The sequence below is a fragment of the Danio rerio genome, chromosome 2 (assembly GCF_052040795.2).
Source record: "Danio rerio strain M-AB ecotype USA chromosome 2, GRCz13ab, whole genome shotgun sequence".
Classification (NCBI taxonomy): domain Eukaryota; kingdom Metazoa; phylum Chordata; class Actinopteri; order Cypriniformes; family Danionidae; genus Danio; species Danio rerio.
In genome coordinates this window covers 12430446-12451467 of record NC_141022.1, presented here as the reverse complement: position 1 = coordinate 12451467, position 21022 = coordinate 12430446, and the positions used below count along the sequence as shown (strand labels likewise).

Genomic DNA, 21022 nt, shown 5'->3' with positions numbered 1-21022 from the left:
AAGTGTCTTGAAAAATATCTAGTAAAATATTGTTATTACTGTCATCATGGCAAAGATTAAATAAATTAGTTATTTGAAATGAATTATTAAAACTATTATGTTAAGAAATGTGTTTAAAAAGCTGTCTATGTTAAACAGAAATTGGGGGGAAAATAAACACCGGGGCTAATAATTCAGGGGGGTTAACAATTCTGAGTTCAACTGTATATCCTACACAAACATCACATACACACTCTGTGATCAGTTCAGCTTTGTGTCTAAATAGGGTAGACGAGGGTTTCATTTCAAATGTTTCCATCTATAAGGTAGATGAGACGGAAGCAAAATTAATGAAATGTTTCTGATGGACTGCAAGATGAGGCTTTCGTTCCAGTCTGAACAAGGCTAGTTTTAATCTATCGTAGAACAGTCCTTGAATCGGTCATATTAAGACTACAATTTGTTCACATGAAAAGTCACTTTTTCAGTGCTTCAAATAAAATTCATTTTGGTCTGAAGTAACATCACACTAGTTTGTTCTTTGATTTCATTTGTAATTATATCTGAGCCTTTACTATCACAAATAATCAGACCCAAAACAGAAACATCAGCATTTATCCTTCATCAAAAGTCTTACAAGGCTTGATTTTAAAGGGTGACGAATCACCAAAACACATTTTTTGAGATGTTGACAGTGATACACCGTATACTCTGAAATCTAGACTTTACTACAACTATGTTAAGCTGCTTTGACACAATCTACATTGCAAAAGCACTATATAAATAAACATGAATTTTATTCAATTGAATATATTTCACTAAACGGTAACTGGTTCTACCAGTTTGAAAAATATTTCAAAGTAACGTCAAGGTGATGAGATCACTGTGTAAATTGCAGCATAGAGATTAAATGTCTGTACTGGCTGTAGTAGGAAATCCAAATCAGACTGGAAGGGAGGTCTGACTATCTATAACGCAATAAAAATGACTTTCTTCCGTGGTATTCTTTTGTAAATCTGCATTGTGCTCTATGAACAATAGACAAGTAGGAGATAATGCATAGGTCAAATGGTCATTATCACAAAATGAACTTAATAGGATGATCAACAACCTGATGTCAAAACCAAGGGTCTCATTTCACTTACTTCTTTATTATTAATTAATTTATTTATTTATTTCACAACAAAGAGACACTGTACATTAATCAAAATTTCCCAATCATGTAAATTTATCTAAATTAGCCCAAAGGTAGTTTACATTAGAAGTCCTCTTTTTGCCAGAAGTTACAGGCTGAAATACCAACAAAATACAAATTCCACATTAATACAAATAAATTAAACAAATATAATAATAATAATATTTATTCAGGGTAATTCCGCTGTGATGGCAACACCTAATAAATAAGGGACTAAGCTTAAGGGAATTGAATGATTGAGGGCAGTAATATTTGAATTCATGACAGCAATAAGGACTTTTTAGGTACAAGCACGCACCGTTTGCACTGCTCCATTGACAGCTTTTGTACCTTTATTTTGAAAAGTGTACATACTAATAGGGCTGCCAAAAACATTAATTTATTTATTTATTTGTTTGTTTGTTTGTTTGTTTGTTTGTTTATTTATTTTACAACGAAAAGATAGTGTACAATAATCAACATTCCTCAATAATGTAAATGTAAACAAATTAGCCCAAAGGCAAGTTTTATTGGTGGTCGTCTCTTTGTTAGATGTTACAGAGAGAAGTACCAACAAAATACTAAGTCCACAATAATAAAAATAAATAAAAAAAACATAACAATAATCCAAAATGAATTGTACATGCTCTCAAAATTCTCCAGAACAGCACAGCTACAAAAAACAATTTGGTAGTGTGGTAATATTGAATTTTTCAGTCATTAATTTTCGGCTTAGTCCCTGTATTAATCTGGGGTTGCCACAGCGGAATAAACCGCCAACTTATCCAGCATATGTTTTTACACAGCGGATGCCCTTCCAGCTGCAACCCATCTCTGGGAAACATCCATACACACTTATACACTACGGACAATTTAGCCTACCCAATTCACCTGTACCGCATGTCTTTGGACTGCGGGGGAAACCGGAGCACCCGGAGGAAATCCACACAAATGCAGGGAGAACATGCAAACTCCACACAGAGACGCCAACTGACCCAGCCGAGGCTCGAACCAGCGACCTTCTTGCTGTGAGGCGACAGCACTACCTACTGCATCACTGCGTAGCCCAATATTGAATTACACACCGATAAATAAAATAAACAAGTTTTCTATTGAAAAGCAACAGTAGCCATTTATAATAAACATAGCCCCTGACAACCTGTCATGGAATACAACTGTTAGCACGTAACAAACAACTACACACATCAGGTATACCCTTCTCATCTGTCGGACCATCTGCTCCGCATTGACGCTTTAATTTGCACTTCTAGTTACATTTTCTTCTTTTTAAACATTTAGAAATAAGCTCAGTATTGGTTTCTGTTTGTATTTATCATACAGCAAATAATAATAAATTAGTTTGTTACTATCAAAGATATAGCAAAGATCAAGAGTTTTGACAACTTCTACATTCTCTGAAATAAAAAACAAATTGTCTCTAGAGAGGTATCTTTTCATACTTTTTATGTACTAATACACTTTAGGTATGTTTCCCAGTACTGGGTTACGGCTGCACTGAAAAAAAAATATTTAAATATGATTCCTTGGATTTACTAATTTTCTTTAAGATAAGTGGTTTATTTGGGCTGAATTTATACCAAAAAATTAAGTTGAACATTATTAAATTTATTTTGTTTGTTTGAATTTAACACATATAAATGGTTTGCAAAAATTTTGCAAACATCATTTCTTTCAGTGCAGAAGGTCATCCGCTATGTAAAACACATGCTGGAATAGTTAATGGTTCATTCCGCTGTGGAAACCCGTGATAAATAAGGGACTAAGCTGAAGGAAATTGAAAGATTAAATGTACTAATATCTGGATCAATATGGACTTTTTAAAGAACAAACATGCACCTTTTGCACTGCTCCATTGACAGCATTTGAAAACCTTTATTTTGAAAGGTGTATCCTCAAAAAGGGGTACTAAAAACACGCAAAACATAAATGTAGAAAATTTCTGCTACAACCAAGGAGCAGGACGCCACTATACCTTTGATTATATTTCTTTAGCTGCAGAAGAACAAGATCACCTCTTCTCCATGGTATATCAAAGTGTAACTGTAGTACTCCTGCACCTACAGACATGGGGCAGATGGTCAAATCACAGTTTGATTTACAGTATAAAATCTACATAAATTAGCTTACGGTACAACTTTCTGCTAGCTAATACATTAAAAAAACAAGACTAATACACATCTAGTATGCATTTAAATTCGGCTACTTAGTTTAGGTCACAATTCATGGTAATAACAAACCATTAACTAACACTACTAGCATTATAAACTACTAATAAACTGTTTATTAATAGATTTTAAAGCAGAAGTTGGGCTTAGGTTTTGGGTAGGATTAGGAATGCAGCATAAGATTATACTTTTTAACTATTGAGGAACAGTTATATCTTACTAATAGGCAGGTAATAAGCTATTAGTTAATAGCGTGAATTGTAACCTAAACTAAAGTGACTATTGCATTATTAGAAACTGGCAATAGGCATAGCTTGATTTGAAGTGCACTAAATAGAGTATTGCGAATAGTATGTTGTGAGTATTCATCTACGTTATCTCCAATCAGACAGTTGTTTGCAAAGTCGAACAGACTGCAGTGATCTTCAACATATGTAGCTGTTAACTGATAACACTGAAGGATGAGTTACACTGTGACCTCAAGGGAATGTTTGTAGAACGCATCGGGGAAAGGAACTCAACGTCTCCTACTTCCAGGCTTACACAAAGACTGATGGGACAGGTTTTGTTCTTTGGGCCTGGTTAAAACAAGAGTGAAATGTAGCAAAGCTATCAATCAGCCAGTTAATACCTCTGTTGTGAGTATCCAAGGATTATGTGACTGGAGCACTTTTGAAAAGTGTGTGGGCTGTTTTTAATACAGGTTTTTAAAGACTACACGGTAAAACCCAAAAAGTTAAGGTAACTCAAACCGTTTGAGGAAACCGATTGCAACAAACCAGTTAGGTTCAAAAACGAATCCAAATGGATAGTGTGAACTTAATCTATTTGAGTAAATGAAGCAATTTGAGCACAGTAAAACCCAATAAATGAAGAGAACTCAAACCAACTGAGTAATGTAAAACTAATTAAGTTAAGGCAACTCAAATTGTTTGAGGAAACAGATTGCAACAAACCTTTTGAGTTAAAAAATGTATCTATATGATTACTGTGACCTTACTCCAATTAAGTTCAAGCAATGATGCATTTAATTAACTCATTACCTTCAACACTGAGTTTAAAACTCTTTTAAAATGAGTAGAAATAACTTTCAGTACATTTGGAGTTAACCACACTTATTTTTCATTTTTATAAAGTTAACTGTTGGGTTTCGCAGTGTAGGTTTTGAGATGAATTTGATTAGTTTAAAAAGGACAGTTCACCCAAAATGATTTAATTACTTCATCATTAATTCTCCTTCAAGTGGATTTAACCTTGTTGAACACAAATGAAGATATTTTAAAGAATCTATGTTGCTAAGACCTATTAAATAATACACTTCAAAATACTATTGAAGTACACTTAAATAGGTTTTGAACAATGGAAGGGTGAATGAATGAGGACCGAATTTACATTATTGCATCAATAATCCTATTAAGTTAAAGTACCTCTACTTTTACCACCAGGGTAGGGTTCAAGATAAAAACAACAGTTACCATTAATTAATAAAGTATTACATGTCCAATTTTTGGAAAAATGTTCACTTTGTGATTGATAGTGTTGGGCAATAATGCGTTACTAGTAATGTGTTACTGTAACAGCATTATTTTGGACAGGAACTAATACATTACTTTTTAAGCATATTAGCTCCGTTATCGTTACAATATGATGTGTTTGTCTATTACATGGTAAATTGATTACCAACAAAATGAGATCTAATAGAGATTGCAGTCGAAAGCGATGTGTGTTACCATATTAAAATACCTTCCCTTGCACATCGAAGTGGATCAGGTTTTCAGATAAAAGAATTAACATGGCAAATCTTTTGTGTGACAGAAGATGAGTCAAATCGACTGATACCACCACTGAATATCTTAACAACTAGTAGCACGCCCTGTTTTACAAAGAGCTCACCAAAGGCCTGTTGGGCCTAGTTTCATCTAATCACTTATCTAGGTACTATGGTAAGCAGAGGAAAAGTGAGGCAGCAGCAACCAAACACAGTTCTGTGCTGCCTTCAGGGCTTTCAGAGTCCAGTTTGACTGCTAATGACATTTAAGGAGTGTTAAATGCTAATGTGGACATGCCTGCAGAGAGCCCTGCCTTTAGGCTGTAAGCTGTTTCTGTTTCTGCTTCCATGCAGGCTTTCAGTTTGCTTTCTAAATCTGAATATGCCTGCACCGAAACACAGAAATAAGTCAATATGACATTGAAAGCATGCAAGCAATGATCAACACATTGGCTACAAAAAACATGTATACTTACAACCAAGGACTCTGTGTCCTGCAAGGCTGTCTATTCCTAACTAATGAAATCAAAAGCACCAAAAGTATAAACAACACAACCAATAAAGGAAACAACACCTTGGGCAGACAAAACAAACCAAGCCATAGACATAATTATGTAAACTTCAAACATTTGCTTGCATTGCTGGTAACATTTGTTATGTCTCAAATGATTAATTTTGCAACAATGTGCTCCAACAGACACAACATGACCCACTATCTGAGTGCCACATGATGAAAACACAAACTGTGAAAAGTAGACTTGTCCATATAACAGGTTGCTGTATTAATAATGATAGCAGGAAAAAAATAGTACTTAAATATATTGTTGGCCACTTTTAGAATGCAGGCTTTTTGTCTTGCAAGTTATCTTTGGCATCAGAACCAGAACTTGCTGGTAGAATGTTGCTGAACATTTATACAATTCATAGAAGTAAAAAGTTATTAAAAATGGCCAAAAAAAGTGGTTACAGAAAAACTATGGCACTAAATTAATTTCTCTCTTTCATTCTATTCACTCATCTAAAGTTTTTCACCTTATCAGCATACTTTTATTAAACTACTAACAATGAAAGAGCAGAGCTAGCTTTCAATACATTTTCAATAAACAAAATCAACTTTTGTTTAATAAAAATCCTCCTCAAAATAAAAAAACACTTACAAAACTCAAAAATTATGACTAAAAGCCCAAAGCAACACTATTGCCTGAAATCAATAGTGCCTGCCTTTCAACATAAACAATAAATGAACACAGTACTTCTTAAATTTTGACCTTCACACTTATCACTGACCAGTTCACACTTAGTTTTAATTTTACATTCAAAGACATTCACTTAGAGGCAGAGAGATAGAGCAAGGGGGATGGGAAAGAGCTTAGTCAATGCAAAAATGCAAATATGTTTAAGTAAATGGGGTGTTAAGAGCCATAGCCATTGACACCATGTTAACAGGAGCCGGTGAGTGTCAAAGAATCTAACATGATGCTTCTGTACCTTTCATAAGCATCCAGGGTGTGGAGTGTGCCTCGACGAGTCCCAATGTAGACCTTAAGGCAAATCACTGAAAAAAAGAGACTCCATTTCCATAGTAAACGTCCTTCAAATATCCAAAAGCAACATCAAGGCTGTGTGTGTGGTAATGGTATTCCTTGTCCTTGTTGCGACCTAGCTGCTCCCTGGTCATGATAGTCCTGAGTCGGGGCAGCAATGCCTGATTCCAGGAACTCCAGTGAAGCCACCCTCTCTGTCCTGTACTCGGTAGATCTGGATACACAAACCCTCTAACACTCACATACACAAACAGCAGGCCCTCCCCCAGTTCCCGTTGCCCCCTCCCTCTTCTTGGCCATTTGCTCTGTGGGGCGAGAGGGGCATTCTCTCAGGACTCATTCATCTTGGCCCTTGCTGACCCCCTAAGGTGACAGATGCTGTTGTGGAGAGGGCCATACTGCCAGGCACGGTACAATAGAGGCAAGCCACCTCCATGCGCCACACGCGTGCTGCAGTCGCTATGCACGATGTGCAGATGCCTCGCTCTTGACATGACACCGGAGAACACAAAGATCTGCACTTGCAGATGGGGCAAAAGTGTAAGACGAAGGATCATTTTCTTACCCTTCTGCCGCTCCCCGTTTTATTGGGGCCATTTTACTGATAGGGCACACCAATGGCAAACTAGGGACACTTGCTAAAGAATGTGGGGTCAGTCCACAGTTTGTCCATCAGCCTTGCTTGCACTCATGGCCCTCCCCTCACTGAAGGTTGACGATTAACTGAGAATTTAGGCCCATTGTAAATAGCCGAATGGCAAGGACTCATCTGGTCAAAATAGCTTAATAGAAGATTGATGTTTTGCTCTTTACGGGATTGATCATTTCCTACTGCGTGCCACAGAGAAGAGGCTCAGAGGAAGTTGAGAACACAACAGTGATTTAAACGCAAATACAGGAGGATCGGGTTCGCCTGGTGCTTCAGGCTCTCTCTAACAATGACTTCATTTCTCATTTTCTCAACAGCAAAATATTGTGACTCGGTAGAATCTTGGGAAACAGGAATAGTAATTGAATGAATGAAATAAAAACAGGACTACTCCATTTGAACTGACACAATATGACTCATGTATCCAACATGCACCTCAAACACTAATCTTGCCCCATTCTGGTAATGTCACCACAAGTTTCATTAGCATGACCCTATCATTTGACTTTAGAGGTTAAATATACACTGTAGATTTAATCAACACACCCAAAGATCCTATTTTATCTGCAGTGAGTAGAGAGATTTGTTAATAATTGATAATAGCCTTGTCCATGAAACAAAAAGGTTACTTGACGCAACAGTTCAAAGAGTGTGCTGAGAACCTGACCAGTGAAATGCATTTGTCAAAGTTAAAGACACAAAGAATTTGTCAGGCAAACAACAAAACAGCCATGTCAACAAACCAAAATATCAGATGGATTACAGGCAAGCACTTGATGTAATAAAGCAAAAGAATTTTAACAATAAAAAATAATTTTGCTGTGAGAATTTAACATTTTGTAACAAAAGAAATCAATTTTGATCAAGCTGCACAGTATGTAAGCTATTTATTATGCTTTTTATATCTTTCGTTGCAGGAAAAACACAACAGTTGGTCAAAATCAAGCTGTATACTTCTTCTCACCCCAATATGAATTAGTAGATAGGGGCTAAAGCAGTATGGGAGTCAGCTTTAAACAATGACCTACCACCCTCAGTGGGCTTTATTAGCCCCTCAGAGTCATTAATGCTGTCATTCCAGCTAATCTAGAGGCTTTGTCTAAACATTGTTTATTTTAATTGCAAGGTATCTCCTTAAGATATCATTTGGACCACACAATGTCCATTAATGTGTAATGAGGAATAGAGATTGGTAAATGCATTTCATTTGAGACTTCATTTTGTTTGTTGTGAAAGACTCTTTTTCAAGATTGAACGAGAAAAGATTTTTATGTATAGTATCGCAGAACAAGTTCATTCTTCTGTGTAACCTGAAGTGCCGAATCAAGTCTCTGGCTTTAACACTATCAGACCATAATAGGTCAGTGAAAAAGGAGAAAGAGAGCAAAGCAGGGATTTCCTTTGCTCAATTGAGCTTGTGGGTAAAACAAAAGATTCAGTGAGTGAGCTGGCCCTCCTCTCACCCATCCTTCAGCACTGCTTTGAGTCTCCAGCCTTGGGCACTGACAATGGGAAGTATCTTTTCCACTGCCACCTGAGAATAGATAAGTCATGTGGTGGCGGCTCTTTCAACATCTTCTGGAGTTCTGCTTTGTCTTGTTCTCTACTTCCTTTTGAGAAGTGCTACATTCTTAAGGTACAGCAAAACTGGCTCATTCCAGACAGAGAGCATCATTGTTTAGGTCCAGTGAGACAAACACTAATGGGTAAATCTTTGAACCGACAAAAGCCCAGTTTGTGGTAAACCACAGCAGGATTATAGAGTACAGAATTGGAGTTTTATACTATAATTCATCCTTGGTTTCTTTCTGGAGAAATAGTCAACTCAGTTCCAATGGGAAAAACATGATCCAAGCATTGGATTAATAAAAGTTCACAATGTAAGTACTAAAAAGTGTTCCTGGCTTTCATCCATAAAAAAAGTAAAACCAAAGAAGAAAAAAAGAAATGCAAAATGCAAGATTTGAAAATCTTTTCCTATACACTTTTCTGAGAAACATCTAATCTAAAGGTCAATTAATTAACAAAATGGATCTTAAAGATGTACAGTTAGTCAGAATTATTAGCCCCCCTGTTAATTTTTTCCCCAATTTTAATGGAGATAAGATCTTTTTCAACACATTTATAAACATAATAGTTTTAAATAACTTCTTTTCTAATGACTAATTTTTTTGCCATGATGACAGTATATAATATTTTTCAAGACACTTCTATACAGCTTAAAGTGACATTTGAAGGCTTAACTAAGTTAATTAGGTTAAATAGGCAGGTTAGGGTAATTAGGCAATTTATTGTATAATTATGGTTTGTTCTGTAGACTTAAAGGGGCTACTAATTTTGACCTTAAAATGTTTCTTTCTAGCCGAAAAAAACAAATAAGTCTTTCTCCAGAACAAAAAAAAATTTATCAGACTTATGGTGAAAATGTCCTTCCTCTGATAAACATAATTTAGAAAATATTACAAAAAGAAAAAAAAAATTACAAAGAGGGGCTAATATTCAATTCAATTCAATTCAGCTTTATTTGTATAGCGCTTTTACAATGTAGATTGTGTCAAAGCAGCTTTACATAAATGGTCATAGTAACTGGATCAGGGTAGTTCAGTTTTTAGTGTTTAAGTTCATTTCAGTTTAGTTCAGTTCAGTGTGGTTTGAAATCATTACTGAGAGTCCAAACACGGAAGAGCAAATTCATTGATGCGTAGCTTTACAGATCCTGAACCTTGCAAGCCAGTGGCATAATAATTCTGACTGTAGTTCCCTCAGTATTAATAATAACAAATACTTACTATTGGTTGCTCTCCAGTTGTTCCAAGCATTCCTGATTTTATTTATTCTGTTGAACATAAATTAAATATTTTAAAGTATGCTAGGGACCAATGCCTTTAACTGAAATTTGAAAAAAAGAGGTCTGCTTATACTGGCATGTATAAACATAACAGGATATGTTGGATTTAGAACATACCAGTATATAGCCAAGATTGAAGTAAATTAAAACCTAATTACTGACCTTTCAGAATATCTCCCAGAACATTTTCTATAAGAACTTTTAAAATGTGATCTCTGTGCTTTTGATTATTATTTTTTTAACAGTTTCCTCATTGGGGTATATGCACATGGACTTTAATTGAATTTCAGTCAGCCATTTAATTCTTAATTTAATTCTCAGTCAGAAGCCCCTGGCTTCTGGTTAATTGTCATCTCACACAAAATCGCTGGGTTTAAGATCTGATTTCTTTAAGAAAACAGTAAACTTCACTGTCTGGCTGAGATATGATATAAAGTGGGTATCAGACCAAACAAGAAGCAATGCATTAAATTATATTGCTTCGCATCATGTCTTTAAAATATGGAAATTAATTTTACCACAGTATTTTGCTAATGACGGCGGCTGTGTTTAAGCACTTTGTTGCCTCTTTTTACACTTTAACAATTAAATGCATGTTTAAGTCTATTTAACTGATTATATTTGAATTACATTACAACATCAATGCTGTAAGAGGAACCTTATGAAATGGAAAATATTTACATCCCAGGCCCAGCAACCATTTTTTGTTTTTAAAAGATGTCTAATAGACATCTAAACATAGTCGTGTTGGCTAAAACAAAGCTAAATTTGGGCTGTCAGTAAAAATGTATAATAGACGTTGCAGAATAGGCCAAAACTAGAGTAGTCATCAAATAAACAGAAGCAAATGTCTACACAATGTAAAGTCTGTCTAATCTATTTGTTTTGGGCTATTCTTAGATGTCTATTAGATTTTCACTGACAGCCTAACTTTAGCCTTGTTTTAGCCAAGCTGTCTACGTTTAGATGTCTATTAGACGTCTATTAAACAGAAAGTTGTTTGCTGGGATAAAGTTTTGACCGGAGGTTGGCTGAAAAACAATGTGCTTAAAGCCCATACATCTGCATTCTATGAATGACCAGGCTTTCAGCTCCCTTGCCCCAAAACTTTGGAAGTCACTACCCTATGATATGAGACATGCATAATCTTTCGAGGTGTTTAAATCATCTTTGAAAGCACACTTCTTTAGATATATCCGTGAGGTGTGCTTTTTATGTGTTTTATTTCGACTAGTTATACTGTTACACGATATTGTTTTATTTCTCTTATGCGTAAAGAGCTTTAAAATATATATATATTTAAAAATGAGCTATATGAGATCACCCTTTATTTTGATTGTCCGTTTGTTGAGTTTTGACACATTGCATCTACATGCCAACTAAGACATAAGTAGACTCTTAGGTTGGGGTCAGGGTTGGGGTTTGGGTTAGTGTAAGTTGACATGTACTTGCGAAGTTTCTTATAGTCAGTTAAATGTCTGTTGAAAAAGTAGTATCAACAGATATTAAGCAGTCTACTAATACTCAAATGGACCATCAAAATAAAGTGTTACCCTATATGAAAATCTATTTATGATTAATATTATCTGGTTTGCTTGGTCAGTGTGAAAAGAGTGATGGAAAGAGTGGTTTGGCCTCTTTTATGGGAAGCCTTTCGAGTGCAGGATTTCAGAAGTGTGATGAAATTGTAATCCTAGCATGGTTGTAAAAACAACTGAGAATCACATCGATGAGGTGATAGCGGAACGTGATTTTAACGCAGTGACAAATGAGCATCAGCTGGGTAGGAGGGAGAGATGGAGGTGTCAAGTGCCACAGCTTATTGTGCTCTTCAGGAGCTATCTACTCAGTGTCAGAAAAAACAAATCCACCTTAACACAGGCCAATTACAACAGCCTGACAATGTCGACGTCACGTGAAAGCCAATGCTACCGTGGCACGTTCTGCCTCCCTGACCACATAAGGTCTATTCCGAGCATGAGGCGTGGGGTCTCACGCCGCTTGTCACACCGCTGGCAGGTTGTTGTTCCTTAAGCCCTGTGCTCATTTGCCTATTAAAGCCTTCTCACGGACTTCCTGCTGAGGTCCTGAAGTGCAAATCGGGGCTTTTCCAGCGAGGCCAACATGAGCCAGGGTTTTGGAGATAACCTCCTCCACTTGGCCACACAAACCAAGGGGGGAAGGGAGGCATGGGGGAGGCAACACAACAAGCTGAAAGCCAAAGCTGAAATCGGCAAAAGAGAGAAAACCCTGACTGGTCAGCAAGGGATTGGCTGGCGGGGGGTGGAGGTGACAGCCTGGGGAGAGGATTAGTCCAGCAGTGGACGGGGGTGGTGGTGGGCCAAGGTTAGCCAGGGTTTAAGGGGGTGGAGGCCTGGGAGGATCAACAAAAGGAGTATTTGGGCAGATGAAGAAGTCATCATCATTAAGCCACTGGAAGTTTACTGTCCAGTTATAAAAGTGACTGGAAAATGAGAAGGGCAAGAGGGCAACCCCGAGGTACGGTCAGCAGACTGCAGCGGGATGGGATCGTGGGAGTTCTGGGCTCATTTATTAGAGTCAGAAACGGGTCTTTGTGTGAGCGAAGCACTGATTAGAGTGTTGACCTTGCCGCACATTCATCCAGAGTGAATTGCTTTAATTTAACCTTCAACCAACTCCTGCACTTAGACAAATGCTTTACGTCGGTAATTAACAAAGGCCCCTCTGGAACCTCATATTAGTGCAATTTAGGAACACTTGCAAAGGTGATTCACAGATTGAACTATATCAATTAAAGGCCATTTTTAGAATTTTTTAAATTCGTTGGTTTTGATTAATATGAATGACTTTATTGTGCATGTGCTTTTGTTTCAGTTTTAACATTGAGATTGCCCTTTGTCATAATCTAAACTAAATCTTATTTAAAGTAACATTTTCGAACACTGTTAAATGTAATATTTAATAAATCCAAATTGTTTGTGGATTTTAGCACTTAACCTGACTGCTCTTAGACTTTTTTGGCAGATTGTTATTCAAAATGGAAGTCGCATTGAATAATTAGATAGAGCTTGACGAAATGACTAAATCCAATGCGTATCTTCATCTAGTAAGCGTTCCCAATGATCTGCACAAGTATTAATTCTTCCATGCGAAGCCTCCACTACATTTTTACAAAAAGTCTTACAAAAGTGTCCAAACAACAAATAACGACACCAGTATTGAGAGTTATGTGCAAATATTTTTCAACGTAGGGGAGTGCATTCTCAACAATAAAACAATAAGACCTAAAAATCTATGGTGTCCATGGGAGAATTAAGTGCCTCGATACCATGACAACAAACAAAGAGCTCAATATGGGTAAAAACCAGCAAAGCTACTCTGGCCAATAAACCAGAGACCTGCCGATGAACCCAGCCCTGCATTTTACAACAGACCACAGCTGTTATTCACTAGGGACAATAATAGTTCAACTAACAGGTTAAATTCATTTCTTTTTCACTGTGTGATTTGTTATTTGTTTGCAGTTATGTGCTGATGACCGAATCCCATTTGGCTCAATCCCATTTGGGATTTGACAAATTGAAGTATTTATGTTTTAATTTAACATTTGGTAAACGCGCACATTTACCTCATGGTTGCTAATGGTTTGTTTGTCCGTCTCTTGTTCTCTTGATTAAATGGCCATTATAGTCTGAGATTTTACTTTTTACAGTGTAAAATAGGGTCTTGTTTAATTGCCCTGTGTCACATGAAGCACATATTATCAAAACAGACAAGCCTTATCAGGTGACAAGGGCCAAAGAGAGGTCAGATGTGCTTCCTGACACAATTCCTCCTGCTTTGACGCTTCATCCATCATTATTCGGGCGAGGAATGGCACTGCTGGTCAAGAACCGATGATTCACGTTGTCGTTCAACCAGATGCAAGTGAAAACAAATGCTGAAGAACTATAGCAAACGTTTTATGACGACACAAAAGTTAATCCATCTGTTTTAGTATGAATTTCAAAACGTTAAACACGAGAAAACAGTTTCTCAGCACTGTTTGATTGAATCTTTGCTTCGCTGATCTTGCACATCTGGTTAACTGATAATGGTCAACCACAATTTTACACCTTTCTCTCAAAGGCAAAGTGTTGAAACCACATGTTAATGCTGAATTCTTTCCTTGTTAGTATAACCACAATTATGTTTATTTTTAGGTGGAGATCTATAAAAAATTTAAATAGAAACAAACAGTTGCTCTCATGATCTGCTTATTACTAGAACCAGACAGAATCTGTGGACGTCTTTTGTTATTTCTGCAGGGAATTTTAGTAAAAACCTGCGGATTTCTGTGAAATTATTTTGGGAGTATCATAACTCAAACCTAATATATGAAATAAACAATAATATCTTTTTAACTTTTATTTAATGTTTAAATTGCAAATCCAATTATATTCACTTTATTTGGTAAATAAAGCAAGTCTATCACATAATATATCTACTAAAAGAAGATATTACTGTACAAACTGCATTGCACATAAATCAGATGAACATTTTCACATTAGTCAATAATATTACTTTAATTAATTTAAAAACTGAATAAATATAGATTTACACACATTTACTCAAGTAAATAAACAGAATTAAAGATGGGCTAAAAATCTGCGCGCACAGATTCTGGGTGGGCCTACTTATAACTGATAAATGGTTGATACTTATATCCTGATGTTTTGTCTAAACATATTTAAAAGCTTTCAAATTTAGGAACCACAAGACTATAAAGTATTTAAAGTTGCGGCTGGAAGGGCATCCACTACGTAAAACATATGGTGGAATAGTTGGTGGTTCATTCTGTTGTGGCCACACCTGATAATTCAGGGACTAAGGAAAATGAACGAAGACTATAAAGTACAATACGAAAATAGATGTTCATTTTGAGATTTGCCAAAGATTACACTTAACAGTGTTAATAAATTGTGTTTAATTGTTACTGTAACCTAATCAGGGATGCAAGCAAACAGACAGGAACAAACCTATATATACAAACAGGAACAAACCTATATATTTAGAATAAATTGAAGAACATTTTCTGAAACAGTGCAAGGTTGTGTCCAATCGGAACAACATCTGTAGTTTTTGAGCATTATAAACTAGGGCTGCACAATATATCGTTTCAGCATCGATATGGCAATGTGATCATTCACAATAGTTACATCGCAGCAAAGGCATTATTAAGTCTGATTTATGGTTTACTTGCATGTGTTTTTGCGGCATGAAGATTTTAAACGCATTCAAGCATAAGAAAATTGTACCATTTGTAACTTTAATAACGATTATCTTTATTGAATTGCTTATTCGATGAAGGCTACATAGTGTTATTTACATGTGATTATTCAATTACTGTACCTGAATACAGTAATTGAATACCTCAAACAAATGTAAAACACTGTTTCTTTCATTTGTATCTTTTTCTCTATTGTATTTACCTATGTTCGTAGATTGTATCTGTATTTATGTTTTTTTTTTGTTGTTTTTTTGCATAATTCACTCCCCTACAGAAACATCCTAATCAATCTAAAATAATTCAGTCTTTCCAAATAGAGATATTCAAGTCATCTGGTGAAATTCCGCAGAGAGGGCTTGACATTAACACCTGCCAACCAGCCAAATGCAGTTAGATTTCATCTTTAGCAGGTTAAGGCTGACTTAGGCCCCGTTTACACTAATGCGTTTTTGTTTTAAAACGCATAAGTTTTGCTACGGTTACGCCATCCGTCCACACTACGCCGGAGTTCTCGAGCACCGAAAACAGAGCATTTTGAAAATGCTGGAGAGGCCGTTTTCATTCTAAAATCCTGCTGCTCCGTTTCAGTGTGGATGGGAAAACGCAGACATCTGAAAACGGAGGCGGGGCTGCTGAGATTCGCTACCTGATTGGGGCTTTAGTGTCATTGCGTATCCTTCCCTTATTTCTCAAGCACCTATCACATGACTATAACACATGGCTTTAAAGCTACCTGAAGACAACAGACCAGCCTTCACTGTAAACAACAACACAGACACAACTGGGAGCGTTGTTTGCACTATTGTCTGTTTTAGGCACCATTGGGCAGTTATTCATTTGTTACGTTTAGTAACAACTCGACTTCGTCGTCTGTTCACAAAAATACCTCTCTTACTTTCTTTGCCATCGTGTTTAATTTACAACCGGCGTTTGTTGACTAACAATAACCAAATGCCGAGCGAGATGCATGCTTTCTGTTTATACTAGAACGCGCATGCCCAGAGTTCGCGAATGGTCACGTGATATACGTTTTTGGTGGCGTAGTGTGTACGGAGATATGTTCAGAGACGCTAGGTGAAACGCTAGTGTTGATGCAGATCGTTTTTGATCTAAAACGGCATTTTAAAACTAAAACGCACTAGTGTAAACGGGGCCTTATACTTCTGTGTGAAGCGCACGCATATGCTTAGGTGCAGCCTTCGCGTGGTCGCACCTCTCAAGAAATGCAACTACACATCGCAACGATGCATACTAAGCTGACCAACCAGTGATTGGTCAACTAAGCTGATCAACCTGTGATTGGTCAGCTTAGTAGCGCTGCCGAGTATGGGGCAGACCAAGAGCCGCGCAAACCCATTGGAGCGAGTACTCACTATGGAAACTGTTGTTTTGTGTTTACCTTATAATTAACGTTGTTGCACGACTGCCGGTTTCAGCCTCTGAATAAGCGAATTTTAGCAACTTGCACAAAAAGGTAGCTTTCAGAAAAAACAAAACATCAGAGAAGAAACTTGACACAGAGGAACACAAATAGAGTGCAGATGTATAAATGCACAGCAATGGGCAAGGCATGCACAATGGGTCACGGCGATCACTCGACACAGAAAAATAAATCAGGTGTTAGACAGCCACCCTCATTAGCCACTTTGGCTGGTTGAAAGAAATTTTTTAATTGCCAGTGCTGGCTTATCACTTAAGATTAGAATTTTAGTTTATGTATAGTTTTATGTATAAAACTTGTGTTTAGTTTTAGTGTACTGCTCTATATAGCTTGTTTTGACACATTGTTCAAATTTTGTGGTAAGGAAAAACTAGCTTGGTGCTGGCCAGAAAAAAAAGGGCTAAATCGTTAGTGTTGAGCCCTGAAAAGTCATGTGAAATAAAATTAATTGCAATGCGACACTGTGCAACCACAACCCATTTGAACATTCTTATAGAGTAAGGTCATAGACGACACACAAATAAAAGATAAATGAACGATGAGGCATAAAATAAAGATATTTCAGAATGCCCAAATCAAATTTATGCATTTAAAATATATTTTCTCAACAACAAAATTGTGGCTAGTGAACATGGCCACTTCTAGAAACATTGGAAAACTACTAGAAGTAGTTAATGTCAAAAAAGTTAATGTCAAGTCCTTATTGCAGAAAAACAAAATATTGTAATATTCGATTTTTCGATTATGCAGCCCCATTATAAACTGTCAAATTGAATTGTCATAAAATTAGCTTTAACTTTGTATCTTTTGACTTTTTCAAATTCTTCAGATTATACATTTTATGAGTTCTCTCTCACTAGACTGCTTTGATGACAACCAAAGACCCAGTTAGCACCTGGTTTTAGATGTGTTTTGGTCAATCAGATCACAAGTTGATGGAGACACACTCTTTGTGTTTACCCCTTTTGACCACTTTTCTAATTTCTTTGAAGACAGGGTTTATACGTAAGTGTATGGTAATGTATTAAGTTTTTGTATAATATTGATTAAATGTAATATTTACATGCATTTGGCAGATGCTTTTATATAAAGAGATCTACATTGCATTAAATGTACACATTGTTATGGCAATCCCTGGGAACGGAATACACACATTGGCATTGCTACATTGTAAAAAGCGATTAGTTGACGTTTAAAAAGTGAGTAAACCTATTTGACTTATCTTAAAAAAGGTGAGTAACCCAAACAAAGTAAATAAACAATGTGCAGAATTAAAAAAATAAGCTAAGTCAACTTAAAAGTTCCAAGTATAAATGGGTTTACTACATTTTTAAAGTAAAACTTTTCACTTTTCAAGGCAATAGATTTACTCTTTTAAGTGTTAACTAATCACCTTTTACAGTGTAGTGCCATGCTCTACAACTTCAGCCACAGGAGAAGCTTTTTTACATTTGAAGAGTTTAGATGCAGTTGATGGAGACACACTCCTGGTGTTTTAACCTCTTTTGACCACTTTTCTTTGAAGACAGTCTATGTGTGAGTATATGGTCCTGTATTAAGTTTCTGTTTAATATAGATCAAATAAGCTTGGAAAGTTCATATTTACATGCACTTGGCAAATGCTTTTATCTAAAGAGACTTATATTCCATTAAATGTACACATTGTTATTGCAATCCCTGAATTGAATTCACAACCTTAGCATTGTTACACTGTGAAAAGCAATTAGTTGACATTATTTTAAAAAGTGAGTAAGGGTGCTTTCACACCAGTGAATCGATTATTTTTTTCCAAAACAGCGATTACAATTTTTATATTGTTGAACTTTGTTCTTGGTGCAGTTCGCTTTCACATGGCAAAGTTTCTAAATGGACCAAAATAGCTAAAACAAGTACGAGTAAACTCTCCTCACATTGGTCAGTTTCAGGGTTTATTTTCCAGAGTTTTAGCTGTCAAGCATCCCTATTTTAATTTATGACAATAAGCAATGAGACATTATAAGCGAAAAGCTGTGCTTTAATTTTGAATTTTGACACGCACAGACGTTGTCACTAAATATAGAGCAGAGGTAAGACTTTCTCATACACAGCAGTTGGCTTATGCATTATAGGCTTTACATTATAGAAATAAATAACATAAACTACTGCAGTTTACTCATCATTCTCTCTTCATATAGCTGTATATGTCTATTACATATCCATAATACACTGTGATATAGCCAGACTCAGATCATATTTTCACTACAATCGATCAGCTCCAGAGGTCGCTTCAATAGAGACAAGACCACGTCATTCAGGCTATCTCAGAATGATTGTTTTGGTGTGATTGCTGGATTCACATATGCCAAACTAACTGCGCTAACTGGGCAAACAGGTTCCGAAACAAAAGTCTAGGTGTGAAAGCATCCTAAACCTATTTGGTTTTACTAAAAAAAGGTGAGTTACGAAAAAAAGTCAATTAACAATATGCAGAATTACAAAAAAAAAAAGCTAAGTCAATTTAAAAGTTCCAAGTTTAAATGGGTTTACTCACTTTTTAAGTAAAATTAACTTGTCACTTTTAAGGTAACAGGTTTACTCTTTTTTTACGTAAAGCAACTACAGTAATCACACTACAGTAGATCAAATAAGCTTGGATAATTTATATTCACACACATTTGGCAGATGCTTTTATTTAAAGAGACTTACATTGCATTAAATCTACACATTGTTATTGCATTCCCTGGGAACTGAATTCACAACATTGGCATTGCTGCACTGTAAAAAGTGATTAGTTGGCATTATATAAAAGTGAGTAAATGCATTGCTTTTAAAGAGATTAGTTTACTTTACTTTAAAAAAGGTAAGTAGACCAATAATTTTTTTAAAAGATGTACAGAATTGCAAAAAATAAGTCAATTTAAAAGTTCCAAGTGTAAATGGATTTACTCTTTTTTTTAAAGTGAAATCAACTTGTCACTTTTAAGGCAACAGGTTTACTATTTTTTTTAAGTAACTCGTCGTGTTTTACAGTGTAGTGCTATACTCTACTATTTCAGCTACACACTCTCAGAAATAAAGATACAAAATCTACCACTAGGGCCGATACCATTTCAAATGTTACATTTTTATTTCTAACAGGTCGTTAAAGGTACATATTAATGCCCCAAAAAGTACAAATGTGTACCTTATAGAAACTTAAAGGTACAAAAAAGAATCTTAAATGTACAAAAGTGTCCCCTAAAGGTACGATTGTCCAGCTGTTTGGTACAAAAGTGTACCTTTTGAAAAGGTACCACCCCAGTGACAGATTTTATGGCTTTATTTCTGAGTGTGCAGGTAAAGCTTTTTTACATTTAAGAGTTTAGATGCAAAACTCTCTAATGCCGAGTTCAGACTGCGTGATTTTAGCCCCGACTTTGACTCATAGAAAGTTTTGAGGAATCGCAGACCAACGCCTGAAATCACAAACAAATCGATGCTTGTTCATGTGAGAAAAAATTACACAGTGTAAACTATCAAAGACACAATCTGAGAGAATCATTGATGAGACCGGTGTGATATTTGGCATGCTAAATATCTGGAGCTGTCGGCAATTCAAAATCAAGCTGTGTGAAATGTGTTCTAATTGAAAATAACATTGGCGATTACCTACAACCAATGAAAGCAGCAACCACAAGTATAGGTATCATGCAGACCAAAGGGAGATTGTGGGAGAAGTTTTTTTTTTTCGGTCTATTTGGACCCAAGAAAACAAATGGAAATTTGGCATGAGCACCTGTGTCTGTTTGACATGTCATTTGAGCAACACCACAAGTGGGTCAAAGAAGAATAAAGTTGAGGACAAAAATTGCTAATTCCCCCAGGTAAGCAAATTAATTACATTTTCTACCACACTAAAGGTTTCTTTCTCATGAAAAAGTTAATAACAAAATATACTACGTGTTATCACTTTGTTTACACTTCTCACATGTGTTTGGTTGTGAGAAGTAATTTGCGTCAAAGTTGTTGGCGATTCTTCCTATTGTAAAGTCATGCAGTGTGAAACTCCCTGTTGCCAATCCATCTTGCAATGTAAACACAGCAGGAGCGGAATGGTAACCCAGATAGTCATGCAGTGTGAAAACATCTGTGATGTGACTACTGCCATCTGAAATTTCCTTTTAAAATGTGTGCTTTTTTATCCTCATATGTTTGTGTTCAGTT

The 21022-nt window shown here is 36.1% G+C and overlaps 1 protein-coding gene across 9 annotated transcripts in view; it reads right to left on the bottom strand.

Annotated features, from left to right (window-relative positions):
- Positions 1-21022, bottom strand: part of greb1l (GREB1 like retinoic acid receptor coactivator) — a 147663-nt gene that overhangs the window by 75317 nt on the left and 51324 nt on the right. For 2 of the 9 annotated variants that reach the window (XR_015477329.1, XR_015477332.1), the window contains exons 1-2: positions 6596-6867; positions 3147-3231 (exon numbers count right to left, since the gene is read on the bottom strand). The exons of 2 other annotated variants lie outside the window; for them this stretch is intronic. The gene's annotated coding sequence lies outside the window, so the exon portion shown is untranslated. 9 annotated transcript variants of the gene reach the window in all.